Genomic DNA, 16,273 nt, shown 5'->3' with positions numbered 1-16,273 from the left:
TCCCTCCCTTCCTCCTTCCCCCAACCCCCTTTCCCTCCCTCCCTGTTTCCTTCCCTCCCCCTGCCTCTTTCTTCCGGTTTTGATGATAAATTTGTGCTTATTCACTCTCTTCTGGTCATCTGGTATCCTCTGTGACTGACAATGTGCATTTGGGAGACAGCTGCCTGGCTCTGGAGAGAAGTGCATCTTAGAGAAGAAAGGAAGTGAAGCTACCCCCTTGGCCTTGTCACAAGTAAAACACTAACCAACTGTTGTGTTAGAAGCAAAATTCAGCAGTGTGATGGCTCATGCCTGTAATCCCAGCACCCACAGGCTGAGGCAGGAAGATTGCTTGAGTCTAGGAGTTCAAGACCAGCCTGGGCAACACAGTGAGTCCCCATCTTTACAAAAAAATAAGAAAAATGAACAGACCATGGTAGTAGTGCATGCCTATAGTCCCAGCTACTGGGGAGACTGAGGTGGGAGGATCGCTTGAGCCCAGGGGTTCAAGGTTGCAATGAGCTATGATCGTTGCCACTGCACTCCAGCCTGGGTGACAGAGACCTTATCTCTTTTTAAAAAAAAAAAGCAGCCGGGCTCGGTGGCTCAGCCTGTAATCCCGCGCCTTTGAGAGGCTGAGGTGAGTGGATGGCCTGAGCCCGCGGGTTCGAGACCCGCCTGGGCAGGCGAGACCTCATCTCTACAATAAAAAAAAAAAAAAAAAAAATCAGCCGGGCGTGGTAGCGCATGCCTGTAATTCCGGCTACTTGGAAGGCTGAGGCGGAAGGATCGCTGGAGCCCAGCAGGCGAGGCTGCGGTGGCCGGGAGCAACCACTGCACTCCAGTCTGGGCGACAGAGTGAGACTCCAACTCAAAAAAAAAAGAAAAAGAAAAATTTTATAAAGTAGAAATGGATGTTGTTGGTATAGGAAGAGCCCTGCAAATCTATGCATTAAGAAAAGCCATTTTCTTAGTATGCTAACTTCTGGAATAAGTTACACCTTCTGGAAGGTTGTATCAATTGTTTCTATACCACTGGGTTTCCAGATTGCTCCCAGCTTTGGTTTCTCCAAGACTAAGTCTACAACCCAGAGTTTGCCTTGTTTAGGTCTTCTGTAGCCCTTATCACTAGCTGTACGATTGTGTTTATTCACTTGGTGACCTGCTTCTTCATTGTCTGGCTCCTCTGCTACGATATAAAGTCTTATATGTCTTCTGGAAGATCTCACTCTACTAAAATTAGCCACTGATTCCCTGATTAGAGTTAATCTGGTCCAGAGGATACCTGGCCCAATACATTAATCACCAATACATAGATCACAGAAGAGCTACCCGAACATATTCATTCATGCAACAAATACTACTTGAACATGTCTTTTTATTAGGCAGTGGCACGGCCCTGGGGGTACTGGTGAACTTAGCAGAACTTAGTTGGCAGTCTGTTACAGGGCTATCTAAAACTCATCTTGTGTCATATCTTGCTAAATCTTTGAACAGACCATAGAGAAGCACAAAGAAGAGCAACCACAGCTTGCTCAGCAGAGAGCAAGCCAGCTCTGGGAGGACAAAGCCACGGCCCTTTCCCTTTTTGGACTTCATTCCCCCCAACTCTTCACTGCTCTAGGTAAGCCACACATGCCTCTTAATTGGCTGACTGAACCCTCTTCAAGCTCTCTTTTCAGAAAGTTTTGCCAAGGTCTTATAAGCAATTTTGCTATACCAGAAACTGTTAATGCTCAGGTACCCTTTAGAAAGAAAAGAAAAATTCCTTTGAGCTTTTTTTTCCTCTGTAACAAGGAATGTAATTAGGCCTATACTTGGCACTCTGTCAGTTCCCACAGCCAAGAAATCTCAGGGTTAGGAGAACAAAGCTAGCACGATGCTTTTGCTATTGACTATGGTTGGCCCAAAGTTCAAGGGTTAAAGCCTGAGAATGCTCTACTCCTCTACTTTAATTTCCCATGTAACTAACTTCCAAATAAGCTTAAGGGATCCAGAAGGCAAACTCCCTTCTATCACTTTATTGAAAAATTTTCTATGCTGTGATTTATTGCTAATGCTGGTCTTTCAAAGCATTAGTCAAGATACCTGCAAACCCTCACACAACAGCTGCCAATAGAAGTTTAACATTTCATGGGTCAGCACTTAAAATCCAACGAATAATAAATCACCCTCACAAACAGTGTGAGGCACTGGGTTGATAATGTATTGAGAGTCAGTTAAAAAGTATGAACTGTGGATTACATTATAACTCAGCACTTTGGAAAACGGAGGCTAAGTATAATAATGATTGCTGTGATCATATCTGTTTCCTCAGCGGCACATTCTAAGAAAGAAATCTTTTTTTACAGAAAGAAAATTTCAGCAAGTGTGAACAATATAAAATTTGGTTATTCGGTATGTATAAACGCTTGAAAAACAAAGAATTTCAGCACTCTCCATAGCTTTACAATGAATTATCCAAAGAGGACAATCTGCTAACTATGAAAGCAATGACTGACTCATTTTGGAAGATATTCAACCATTTCTCAGGCATATGAGAATTGTAATCATTTCCATTCTTGAGTATTATAAGTGATTGCTTGAGCTCTGGTAGAACAAATGCTAGGGATCAGGTATACATTTGGTGTGAGGAACAGCAGCATACATCTATTTTCTTTCTTTTTTTTTTTTTTTTTTTTTGAGTTGGAGTCTCAAACGGGTTGCCCAGGCTAGAGTGCAGTAGCATACTCATGGCCACTCCAGCATCGACCTGCTGGGCTCCGGCGATCCTTCCACTTCAGCCTTCCAAGTAGCTGGAACTACAGGTGTGTGCTACCACACCTGGCTAATTTTTAATTTATTGTAGAAACGAGGTCTCACCAAGTTGCCTGGGCTGGTCTCGAAGCCACTGGCTCAGGCAATCTACTCATCTCGGTTTCCCAAAGTGGTGGGATTACAGGCTGAGCCACCAAGCCCGGCCTAGCATACATCTATTTAGAAATGGCTGTGATATACTCAAAGACACTCTAATAGGTTCACAAAAGAAACAAGTCAAAGTCCTTCAATGGTATGATGACTTGCCCACGGTAGACAGACTCTTCTACAATTTTAATTATAAGCAGTAAGTAGTCTTTTAACTACATGGCAGTGGTGACCAAGGTGCTTTTGCCTCATTTGTTTTGAAAATGCATCCTCAATACTTGTTGATTTTTTAAAACTATTTGTATACATTTATTACTGAATGAGTATGTTATACACCTTACAAAACAAGAATAAAGATAGGAAAGAAGGATGACAGAACTGATGTAATGTTTTTTATCATGATATCTCAAGGCCAATACACACAGGAAGAGGTTCATGATTACCCACAGTGAACATACATCTGTATGTCATCCAGGTAATTTAAAATTGGGGTGGTCAGCTTCTTTCCAGGTGTGATTTGGCAGTCACTGTCATTACTTCATGATGTGGCTGACTAAGAGTTCATGCAAAGCTGTGCCATTCTGCAGTATTCAGATTATCTTCAACTTATGAGAATTCTTTGCAGAATCTTGCAAAGATTCTGCAAGTTTTTGAGGGTTTGTTAAAACCTAAAATATGGAATTTGTAAATCCCGTCCACCAGGCATAATATAGTTCATGAAATAACCAAGGTAGGTAAACTGGTGGGAAAGCCACTAGAAAGCCCTGTTCTGGGCACTACCACTCTACTCAGGAGACCTCATCTACCTCCAGGTGATACCTGACTACCAGACATGCGGACTAGAGGACAGCACCAAGGCCAATGTAGTCTTCATCAGTCATCACAATGTTTTGCGATAATAAAATGAACATCGATGCAAGTTCCAGCCCATTTCTTTTCCCGCCCAGATGAATTTTCTCAAGAGCTCCCTGGAATGCCCATCCCACTTTGGAGATTTTGCACCATGTAGGGAAGCAGTCATTTACTTCTAAGAGCCACTTACAATCACAGAAATCTCTAGGCCTGAAATAAGGAAGGACAGGAGATGAAGCAATCCAGGCCAAAGAGACAGAGCATTTGTTTATCTTTTAAAATTTTTGAATTATTAACTATAACCCAGAAACAGAAAAGCAGATAACAAATTCATGTTTGGTTATATGCTGGTCTTGTCACTACCATCTCAGTCAAAAAAACAATATTTCCAGCACCCCTGGAAGGTCCCTTCTCTTCAAGGTAACCTCTATCCTGTTACCTGATTCTTTCAGTAATAAGTTCCTTACTTTTCTTTATTGTTTCAGCCACTTATGTATGTGCACCTTAGCAATAAAGTTCAGCTTTGTCTGTTTTCACTCTTTATATAAATGTAATAAGATTGCTAAGTATTCTTTTGTATCTCCTTTCAACATTACGTTTGTAGGATACATTCATATTATTGTTATAGCTCTGGTTCATTTTTCACTGCTATATAGTATTCCAACATACAATTACACCACCATTTACTCATCCATTCTACTACTGATGAGAGCATTTTATGCATCTTTGGATGCACATTTCTCTAAAATAGACACACACACACACGTAGTTAACTTAGTTTAAAGGGAAAAAAAGAAACAACCTAAGGGAAAGTAATTCCAGTGCATCTCTTGGCAATAAATTTTAATATTAACTAACTCTTATGAAGTCATGAGGAGAGTTCATTAAATTACTAGATTTATCTTTTAGTAGACTTTCACTCCTGCACATTCATTAAATCTAAACTTTGTCATTAAATGAATTTTACTATGTTAAAAAATAGTTTGAAAATTTCCAATGAATTTACTGAAGCTGATTCTCCTAAGTTTCTCTCTCTCTCTTACACACACACACACACACACACACACACACACACACACACACTTTTTTACATAGTATAATTACATTTTTCTTCTTCATGAGGGCTAATATCATGTATACTGGGAAAACAAAAAGTTCATTCAAATTTTAAAGCAGTTTTGCACCCAAAGGGTTTCAAGTTAATACTGACGAAGCCTGGAAGGCAAAAAAAAATCTTATTTCTGTAGCCAAAGTAAGGAGTACAAGTGCAAATAGGAGGTAAATTCCCGATTCAGAGTCTCCAGATTTTCATTACCGTCATGAGTGTTCTCCAAGTGGTATGCAGAAACGAGGCATACTTAGATGACAGTCCAGTGGTGCCAGCAACATTTCCCCTTGTCTTATTGATACCAGACATAGTAACTAACATTTATTACTGTGGCAGGCACTTTCTACATATCTACTTACATATACAATACTTACATATATTAGCTTGTTTAATCATCAAAACAAGGTAAGTACTATCATGTACCCCATTTTATAAGAAGAAACTGAGACACAGAGAGGGAAATTAACTTGATTAAGGTCCCCCTGTTATAGGAAGAGGAGTTGAAATTCAAAACCATTCTTTCTGAAGCCTCAGTTGATATTCCCTTTACCACCTTGCAAAATGTTAAGTTTTGTTGTTGCTGTTGTTGACATTGTTACTGTTATTTTTGGTAACAACAAGAATAATTCAGGGCAAAATGTTGAATCATGAGAAAGAATTCTATACACATCTGTTTTGATTTATGAGAAATTTGTGGAAATTATTGTAACCAAGCAACTCTCTAATTCTAGCAGAACTAATTAAGAAATGAATTAAGGGATTTAATGGATACCCAAATTAGTCATTAGATCTCGAAGATCTGGAGTTCTGGTCTAAATCCAGCTCTGGCACTTGCATCCAAAATAAACATGACCAAATAAGTGCGACAGCTCACAATTAAAATGGATTTATACGGCTTATGTGTCCACATGGGACTGGCCTCTTCCTAATTGAATTCGGACACCTCTTTGGTTACTGTGGGTTTCATCTGCCATTCTCCTCATCTTTCATAACTGCTGGCAATGGGATGATGCTGAAGGAGAAATCATTTCAGTCAGTGATGTCTGTGGTACATGCATAAAAAGATAAAAGGAAAGTCTTTGAGCTGTAATTAGAAAATTCCTCAAGTGTGCTCATGTGGCATATGGTTTAAACTACTACCAACTGGCAAGGCCAATTCCAGAAGCGATGTCTAATGTCACCATTCTGGGGTAAGTAGCCAATAAAAGTAGCGTTCCAGCATGCACTGAGAGTAATCCTGAACAGGCTAAAACATTCCTGCTTTCCACCTCTAATATGATTAGTGACAGACAGCTGGAGGCATCTCGTTCTCCCGACAAAAATATCATCAAAATTGTTTTCAACTGGTTCATCTTTCCATCAAGCTGTCACCTTCTAGCAGAATAATCAGGGTTTCTGATGATTTGGTATATGTTTCAAGAAAACAAGAATGGATTGTGCCCTTGCTGGTCTGATGGGTAGAAGGCCACCAGGATTTACATAGTAACACTTCAGTTGCCTAACTGAAAGAAAAGCTACGGGGTGTGTGTGTGAGTGTGTGTGTGTGTGTGTGTGTGTGTGTGTGTGTGTGTGTGTTCACACACGTGTGTATAGAGACAGAGAGAAACAGACAGAAAGAAAAATCAACCAGTTGTTTCCATATTAATTCTCTTTGAACAACTATAAAGAAAGTGCTTTAATGGTGATTCAGATATGAGGAAGTGGTGAAATGTTCTATTCCACTCATGGAAAACTACCAGCTCCCGCCAGTGTGAATGGCTCTTTTCAAAAAATTACAGTCATCTTACCACTTAGTTTTACTTACCACAAAATTTCAGATTTATGGAAAAAGAGTTGAGTTTGTACTAAACATAGATGAAAATATCCAGCAGGCAATTCAATCTCATTAATTTGTACTATCTCAATTTGGAATTTATGATCATCTGACAGGGTCTGGACCAAGGATAATCTTTTTGGTAAGAATATACAGCTTGCTAAGTAACTTGATTTAAACAAGATTGACAGAGGGAAAAATGAAAATATTTCAGGGAACGTATGAACCTAAAACAACAACATGCTTTCTGCCCAGTATATGCTTTTGACATCTCCATTTAAATGCCACTAACTAAGGAAAAAAAATTACCATTGTATTGCATGTCAATCTTGTGTAGGTTTATTCTACATACACAAGGTTGAAACATCTCAACAACTCTGCAAAATGAGTATAATTTTCCCATCTTTGAGAGGAGGAAACTCAGGCCCAGATAAGTAAGTGACATGTGAAGATGACACAGTGCTTAGGCAGCAGAAGTAGGACCAAAGTCAGGCTGTCTGCCTCAGAAACCTGTACCCTTCCAAGCCCACTCATGGCTGACTGAGCATCGCCAGTTCCAAGTGGACTTCCAGAGTCACCGGGGCAACCTCTTCAACAAGAATGACCACAACAGCCAACACCAGGCAGTCTAGCTCCAGAACCCATTAATCTTAACCATAATTCTTTTCTAGATCACAAGAATGTCTTCAAAAGGCCCCCTTTTTGTATACAAAGTATTTTGCATGCACGAAACCACTCTAAAGCTATCATTAGAAATGTTGCTGTAGGTGGAAAGGGGGGTGTGAGAGGGAGAGGAGTGACTCATGTCTACCAAACTCTACTGTCCTACCAAGAGTAATTTCAGTCTACACGCGATGAATGAGAATTCTGGTGTTGGGGCCCTGGGAGGCAGCAGAGGCCACCAAAGGCCGAGATGGGCCCCCAGGAGTCAGTCACAAGAGCAGGGACTGTGGGCCATGTGGGCAGCAGGAAGTCATGGGGAAGGAAGGACCATCTTTACTTACCTAGGAATCCACAGAGAGGTTCTCGAAAGTAGCCTGGGTTCTGGAGTGCTCTAGGGAAAAAAAGGAAATTTGAAAGATCAGGCAGGTGTCACCCGAGCAGCCACACCTCCTGGTTCTCATGACATCTGGCCCCAAGCACAGAATTCAGAGGCAGGCAGGTGGGGAATGAGGCCTCACCCACGACTTCATGTCTATGTGTCCTCGCGTAGGTAGAGTAACCTCTCTGTGCTTCCGTTTACTTAACTGTAAAATGAGGCTAACAACAGTACTCTCCTCACAAAGTTGTTGGCCAGATCACATGCCATATATGCAATGCATTTAGCACACTGCCTATATATAATGGTGATATTTTAGTAACACCAACAATAGCTAACATATATTGTTTGTTTAGAGAGTGCCTAGCATTGTGCCAGGGACTTCCATTGGTTAACACCTGCAGTACTCTGAGGAAGGTGCTAGAATTACTAGCATTTTACAGATTCTGGCAAATGAGGCACAGAGAAGTCAAATCACCTTCCTCATGAAGATAAATGAAGCAGGATAAATGGTGGAGCTGGGATTCTAACTGACAATCAGGCCCGAGAGCCCGGAATGTTCGCCACAGCAATTTCTTGTCCGATTTAATGCGAACTATTATTCTTCTTGTTATCATATTCTTCTTTCCAAGAGATATCCCAAAATGTACACACAAGCCTGCAGAACTCTCCATTCAGCCAGTAACCACTGAGGCAGAGAGATGGGTGCCAAGGTCATCAAGAAACCAACTAACCACTACTCACACATCACTTCAAGCATTTCTTAAGGATTCACAGGTCTTAAAAAAGAATGAAATAATGTCTTTTGCAGCAACATGGAAACAACTGGAGGCCATTATACTAAGTGAATTAACACTGAAATAGGAAACCAAATATTGCATGTTCTCACAAGCAAGAGCTAATCACTGGGTACACACGGACATAAAGATGGGAACAGCAGACACTGAGGACTCTTACAGGGGGTAAGGATAGAGGAGGGCAGGGATTAAACAACTACCTATTGGGTACCATGTTCACTATTTGGCTGACAGGTTCAATAGACACCTAACCTCACCATCACAAAATATACCTGCATAACAGACCTGCACATGTGCCCACTGAATCTAAAATAAAACTTTTATTTTTTTAAAAAGGATCCCTATGTCTCCAGTGCTCTGTGAGAACTGTGTGGGGACTCAAATACTCTGGTAGCTGACCCTACAGAGCCAGAAAATCAAACTCCATTAAATGATTAGAGAACAGCAAGGTAGGCCTGGAAAGAGTCAGACAGGGCCTTAGGAAGTGGATGCTGTGCCTGGCTCTGGCATCAGCTCTCCAGTGACCTGCTCCAAGTCAGTTGACCTCTCTGGGATTCATCCTCAGATAACAGAATTGACCTAGAGATTCTTAAGCCCTGAGATTCTCATCTACAACTATGACTTTCTTTCATACTAACTTTTTCTCCCAACAGTTCATTTTTGAAAGAGTGTATTATAACCTTTCATCGATCCAACAGATATTGCCTGAGCACAATGCCAAGCATTGTGAATGGTGCCAAGGTGCAACCTACACTCTATAATGATCTCTGTAAGCATGATGAATTCTCACCCTATGACATGTTGGTAATCAGGAGACAAGGGAAGAAGGCAGCCCTGAGGACAACTGCATACACTAGATCTGCCCCTATCTGCATCAATCCAAAATCCAGGGTCCCCATGCCCCAGGTGCCCAGCAGTCTGGAAGGGGATGGCGTGCCGTGGTAATTAGATACGGAGGATAGGAATGTCTGGGGAAAAGAAGCTAGAAACCAAACACCCAATAGGATGCTTGCATTGGAAGTTAGGTTTGTTTTCTAAGAGTTAGTAGTATTGTATGCCAGAAACCAAAAAGAAGGGAACTCAGCTGGTACATTATTCAACTTTAATAAAGTATATCAATGACCATTTTGATAGCAATCTTAGAGAGAGAGAGAGAGAGAGAGAGAGAGAATATGCATATACCTGCTTCTATGGGAAATACTTCTACACAAGATGCTACCAGTTTTATTTAAAGATCGATCCATCACACTTAGATACATTTGCTTTCACAAAAACACCTTGGAGGAGAATAATTTAGTGAGTACAATACTTCCATTAAAAAGGAATTGATTTTAAAATATGCTTTTCACACTTTTGACAAAAACAATTTTCTTCATGCATCACAAAAGGCAAATGTTGTGTTGACAAAGTAATAAATAACATGAAATGTCAAATGAGACATTAAACATTTATGGATTTAATTTTTAATAAAGACTTTTAGGCATACCCCAAAATATCCATCAGTCTTTGACATGGGAAGGAGCAACATTTTGGTGAATTCCATCCCCCACTATGATAGAAGTCAGCAAAAGGTATTCATGGCTCTTAGAGAGAGGGCAATGATAGAATTTTTTAAATTTTTGCAGCATGATTTTAGAAGGCACAGAATGGTCAAACATAGCTTGCATTATTTTGGTAGGCATCCAGGGAACAAATATACTGTTTCTGCTATGTTTCCGCCCAAGTATCCTGTGCATGGGGGTCTATAGAAAATTTGTTTCCTAAATTGGCACTGAAAAGGATTCCACAAATGTCTTATGCAATTGCAGCATTGTTGTAGTATATGTATAAACCTCAAAGAGGAAAACTTTCAGGAAGATATAAATTATAGTTTTCTTAAGCCTGAAAGAAAAAAATAACTGAAATTAGTGATTATCCCTTCTTAGTGAAGAATTATGGGTGAATAATTCTTAGTGAAGAATTATGGATGACTTTTTTTTTCTTCTTTTAAATAATTTTCTCTGCTTTCTAAACTTTCTATAATAAGTGTAACTTTTACAATTTGAATGTTTTTCTTTAATCTCATGATAGATTATGAAAAAACAGCCTAATGTACTTAAAAGTGAAAAGAAGCCAGGCGTGGTGGCCTGTGCCTGTAGTCCCAGCTACTCCGGAAGCTGAGGTGGGAGAATCTTTTGAGCCCAGGAGATTGAGGTTATGGTGCACTATGACTGCGCCACTATACTTCAGCTTGGGTGACAGAGTGAGATCCTGTCTCTAAATAAAAAGTGAAAAGGCTTTGGAATCAGATGAGGTTGGGTTAAATTCCAGACTGTCCCTTTTCCATCTTGGTGTCCCTTGATAAATTACACAGCAGCTCAGGTCTTACAGTTCTTCATCTGTAAAATGCCTGGAAACATTGGTTTGCCTACTAAAGGTACGATATTTTAAGTGCCTGGCGCAGAGTAGGAGCCCAATAAATGGTAGTTGCTCATCTAGCCAAAGAACACAGGGAGGACAAGTCAGGCTTCTCTGATAACAGTAAATGGATTTGTTGGTGTTTATACGCTGATGCTTCTGTTTACAGAAATACAGTGAGATTGTAACAGGTGACCTACAGAAATCATCTAACAGTTAAAAGTTCAGAAAAAGAGTAAGTAGAAGTGGGCTTTCACACCACTCTCCAACACAATGATAAGATCACTAGGTTCCTACAGCTCAAGACTCTTGGGTTCACCTGCACCTGCTCAGAAATCCTCTGATCGGGATGGGAGTTGAGAGGATTAAAGCAGACCTATCTGATAATAGAGAAACCATAGCTACCACAATCAAGATCTTTTCCATGTTGCTGTTCCTGATGATTAAAGTGAGCAAAATAAATGAAATAATTTCTTAAATGAGGGGTTAGGGACAAGGTTACAGATTCTCTGGCTTTTCTTTTTTATGGTAGCTACGTTGATATTTTCTTTCAACTCATCTGCAGGTAGTTCAATCAGGTAGGTTTATGATAAAATATATGTATGTACTCAACAAAATATGGTTGTAGGGGATAGACTGCCCTTGGATATATGTTGCTGTACCTTGACTACAGCAAGAAATATTGATTTAACTGGCTTTAATATCAAGTCAGGTATTTGTTGACACGTGGAAATGAAAAATATCAAAACCATGAAAATCTTGATATATAGGGCAAATCCCACTTCAACTCCCTCCGAGGGACTGTTCAAAGTCCTCTGCTGTATCAGAACTGTGTCTACTGTTGTTTGCCCAGATCCCAGATAATAGGGATTTTCATTAGATTGGGATTTGCTACATAAATGAATATTAGTATAAATTTTTATGTAGTATAATGTATTGTATAAAATATAGCAGGAAAAAATATCACTGCATGTTTAAGCTGTCCCTCTTCTCAACTCTAAAGATACTGCATCTTGCTTTTGTTTGTTTGTTTTTTTGAGTTGAAGTCTCATGTGGCCTAGACTGGAGTGCAATGGCACAATTACCGTTCAGTGTAGCATTAACCTCCCAGACTCAAGTGATCCTCTCACCTCAGCCTCCTGAGTAGCTGGAACTACAGGTGCACACTCATGCCTGGCTAATTTTTGATTTTTTTTTTTTTTAATATAGAGACAGGGGCCTCCCTATGTTGCTCAGGTTGGTCTTGAACTCCTGGCCTCAAACAATCCTCCCACCTCAGCCTCCCAAAGTACTGGGATTGCAGGCATGAGCCACCATGCCCAGTCTCATCTTGCTTTCTACCTTAGGTTTGCACATTCTTTTCTTTTCTCCATCTGATTCATCTTTGTTCCTCTAACAGTGCCTAGTGCAAAACAGATATGCGGGAAATGACTGATGAAGACATGAGCTAAATGAGTGCTCTTTGTCAAAGCAAAGGAGGAAAACTCTGAACAATTTCCCGTGTAGGAGAAAGAACATTGAGAAATGGATTGTAAATGAGGACAGGAGGTAGGTTTAGCCTTCACACCTGGCATTCTCCAGCAGTCCTGGGACCAGTGGGTTTGGTTTGGCTTCCCACACCCAGTAGGTAGGGAGGCTTGTCTAAAATGTCCAGCCCAGCTCCCCACTCCACACCTGGGGACTGCACGGAGATATCTCACTCATGAACTGCATGAAGCACCTTCATGGTCCAACAGTAGAGCCTAAGATAGAGTGGCCAACGCACCAATTCTGTCCTCCTAAAGGACTGAAAGAAAGGGCTTCCCACCATGGTTGTCGCCAGGGAGTATGTCCACAGCAGCCCAGGGAAAGGAAGTAAGTAGTACAGCTCCAGGGTTGGGATTTGCGCTCTTGGAGTCAAACCCAGAAGCAGCTTCTGCGCTCTCAACTCCATAACCAGAACTAAGGGTGAGAGACACTTCCCAAAAGCTTGCATGGATACTACCCAGTCGTCAAAGCTCCTCTCCTTCCCTCCCCTGCTCCCCTTCAGCAGCAGAATTACTTTACTAAAAGGGTTTCCTATAATTTTCTATAATGTAATCTTGTGGTTGAAATATTTTTTTCAGCCGGGCTTGGTGGCTCAGCCCGTAATCCCGCACCTTTGGGAGGCTGAGGTGAGTGGATTGCCTGAGCCCGCGGGTTCGAGACCCACCTGGGCAGCGAGACCTCATCTCTACAATAAATCAAAAAAATCAGCCGGGCGTGGTAGCGCATGCCTGTAATTCCGGCTACTTGGAAGGCTGAGGTGGAAGGATCGCCGGAGCCCAACAGGTAGAGGCTGTGGTGGCTGGGAGCGGCCACTGCACTCCAGTCTGGGCGACAGAGTGAGACTCCAACTCAAAAAAAAAAAAAAAGAAATATTTTTTTCTACCTTATAGTCTTTTTCCTTGAGCTACTTTTATTGAAAGGTAAAATATGTGGCAAATAAATGAGTTCTGCTTCTATCTTAGAACAACATAATAGATCTAAACTCCTATTTCTATGAAGGTCCTCACAGTGTTCAAAGGAATCACGTATTGAAGCCAGAGGATTCCCTCCACCCGCGCTCCCCATCAGATGCCCTGCAGGTGAGCACGCAGGCTTTGAGAGATGGAGCTAGGCACAGGAGCTCCCGGCAGAGAAATAGCCTGTCTCATTCTTATTGGATAAAGCATAAACAAAGAGTTAGAAGGGTCTGGCGAAGTTAGCTCCAAGAGTGGTATATTTATATGTACAGATATACTTTATAAATATTCCCATTCTTCATTGGAAAATAGCTTAAATGGTCAATTGGCTCCTCTTCGAGGGGGATGACCTGTGGCCATTAATTCAAAACTTAGGAACAAATCATGAAAGAACTTTTGAGTGAACCAAAAGATTTACTCAACACATTTGATCCTCCAAATGCTCTTGGACTATGTAGTAGTCATTATCTCCACTTGAGAGCTCAGGGAGCTCAGCCTGGGAGACAGGAAAGCTGGGTTAGACAGCTACGACCAAACAACAGAGCCATGCCTGGAATTCAATCTGTAGCTCCCAAATCTAACTCTCTGTTCACAGTTCTAACCACTCAGTAGTTGTGTAGAGAGCTCAAATTTAACTTGTTGACTGTTCCCATGTGCATCACCACCATGGGGGAAATGGTACCAATAGGTAGAGTTGGTGGTCATGCTCTGTCAAGATCCAAAACCTTTTTGGCTACTGGGCCATGAGTGACATTGTTTCTCCCTGGCAAGAAGTCAAATGACTAAAGGAAAACCAGAACATTCCTAAGACAAAAATGTGCGAGCTCAAGGGCTATAAAAATTCAAGAATTCAAAAACCAAAGATAGCTTTCTTGACTAGACAACAGTTGGTTATAAATTCTGCAACAAAGTACCTCCTGGATATGAAACGTTACTACTGGTGCTTTTTTTCTCCCTCATTTTTTACTAAGAATTGAAATCCACAAAATGACAAACCAAGATTAGCCTATTAAAAGACAACTTCAATTGTTCCTTTGTTCTGAGAAACTGTGTGTTAGGTACTGACTGGCAATACCTGTACCTTGATCTTCACATTAATTATGCATTTTTCCTACAAAATTGGCTGCCACACTACACGCTGTAAGTCAGATTTGAGAGCTGCCAAGACAAATGTTCCGAATGGCTGACTTTTTAAAGACAACCTGTCAATTCACCAAATAATTCTTTGGGGATTTATCCCAGGCTACTTTCTGTCTCCCCTAAACCTATCCTTACACCTCCAGCAATTATTACAGCTCTTTTCTGATGGATCATCTTACAGCTAAGGCTAAAGATTTTTTCCCATTCAGTCCCTGATACACAAGTAATGAAACGTACAATTCCTTTGACAGCATCAATTTACTTTGGCTGTTGTTATTGCTTAATTTCTAAACTGATATATGTGAAATCAGTCTGATTCCTAGGGAGATAAGTGATCTTAGTTTAGTCCGTACCACTAAAACAAAGTGGAGTGTTGTACGATTGACTAAATAAATATTTTCTTTCCTGAGGTTTCCTTTCATCAAATGAACATATCGATGCTTCATTTCCTTTTGCTAACACCTTATTTTAATGAGGCCTGATTCTAAATCATGTAAGAATGTATACATGCAAGAGGTGCTATTTTGAGTAAGCCAAGTATTCCAGCCAAATGTCCTATCTTTTACGTGGCACCAAGTGACATTTGAGCACAATGGTGACTATTCATTCTGCCAGCCTCAAAAAGATAGGCATGAACTCCATGCCAGCGTGGAAAAAGCTCAAGCTTTGAAATCAGACAGCTGGCTTCAAACACCATTTCTACCACCACTATCTACTTGACCTTGAGCAAACTACTTTTGTCCCCTCAGAGGTTTCTCATCTGAAAAATGGGAGCAACAGACTGATCTCAAAGGGGCTGTGGGAGTTGAATGAAAATCTTGCTCTAAAGAACCTGGCACATAACCTGGTGCATCCATAGACACTAAAGAATTGTTAGTTTTTTTCTTGCCTGCCTAAAAAATGCCATTGGTAATTCATTTTGAATCTGCCATCTATGCACAAAAAACATAACATATAGGATATTAGCTGTGGTGTGCTTATGATGGCAAAGAGTTGGCAATGGTTTAGCCATGGAGAAATGATAACACTAAGGTATATTCATACATTGACATTTATGCAGTCATTTTGAAACATTTTCCAAATAATATTTTCTGACAAGGAATTTTTTACCCTAGAATTTAAGTGAAGAAAGTAGCAAATAAAACCTGTATGATGATCCTGGCTCACATGTACTGAGCATATGCTATGGTCCAAGCACCATGCAACATACACTATAATAATGCATAATCTTATTAATTCTTATAATAAATGTGTTAAGTGCATACTATTATCATTTTATGGTAGGTTTAGAGAGCTTAAGCAATCTGTAGTCACTACATAAGTACTACAACCAGGACTGAAATCTGATTCAGAGTCTGAATCCAAAGTGTCTGGTTCCAAAGCCCTTTTAACGACAATGTCAAACTAATTCTTTAGTACAGACTTCCTGCGTCCACCATTAGGCTAGTTTAGGACACACAAATAAAGGCGTGCAGCCGGGCTCGGTGGCTCAGCCTGTAATCCCACGCCTTTGGGAGGCTGAGGTGAGTGGATTGCCTGAGCTCGCGGGTTCGAGACCCACCTGGGCAACTTGGCGAGACCTCATCTCTACAATAAATCAAAAATTAGCCGGGCGTGGTAGTGCACGCCTGTAGTTCCAGCTACTTGGAAGGCTGAGGCGGAAGGATCGCTGGAGCCCCCAGCAGGTCGAGGCTGCGGTGGCCGGGAGCGGCCACTGCACTCCAGTCTGGGCGACAGATTGAAATTCCAACTCAAAAAAAC

At 40.9% G+C, this 16,273-nt stretch overlaps 1 protein-coding gene across 4 annotated transcripts in view; it reads right to left on the bottom strand.

Moving 5' to 3' along the window:
* SPATS2L (spermatogenesis associated serine rich 2 like) overlaps positions 1-16,273 on the bottom strand; it is a 180,372-nt gene that overhangs the window by 148,380 nt on the left and 15,719 nt on the right. For 3 of the 4 annotated variants that reach the window (XM_021718477.1, XM_008069797.2, XM_008069799.2), the window contains exon 2: positions 7,661-7,710. The exons of the other annotated variant lie outside the window; for it this stretch is intronic. The gene's annotated coding sequence lies outside the window, so the exon portion shown is untranslated. The remainder of the gene's footprint in view (positions 1-7,660; positions 7,711-16,273) is intronic. 4 annotated transcript variants of the gene reach the window in all.

This window comes from Carlito syrichta, unplaced genomic scaffold (assembly GCF_000164805.1).
Source record: "Carlito syrichta isolate Samal-C Ts95f unplaced genomic scaffold, Tarsius_syrichta-2.0.1 Scaffold312209, whole genome shotgun sequence".
Lineage (NCBI taxonomy): Eukaryota > Metazoa > Chordata > Mammalia > Primates > Tarsiidae > Carlito > Carlito syrichta.
The sequence above is the reverse complement of the archived record's forward strand: the minus strand, read 5'-3'. Positions and strand labels throughout refer to the sequence as shown.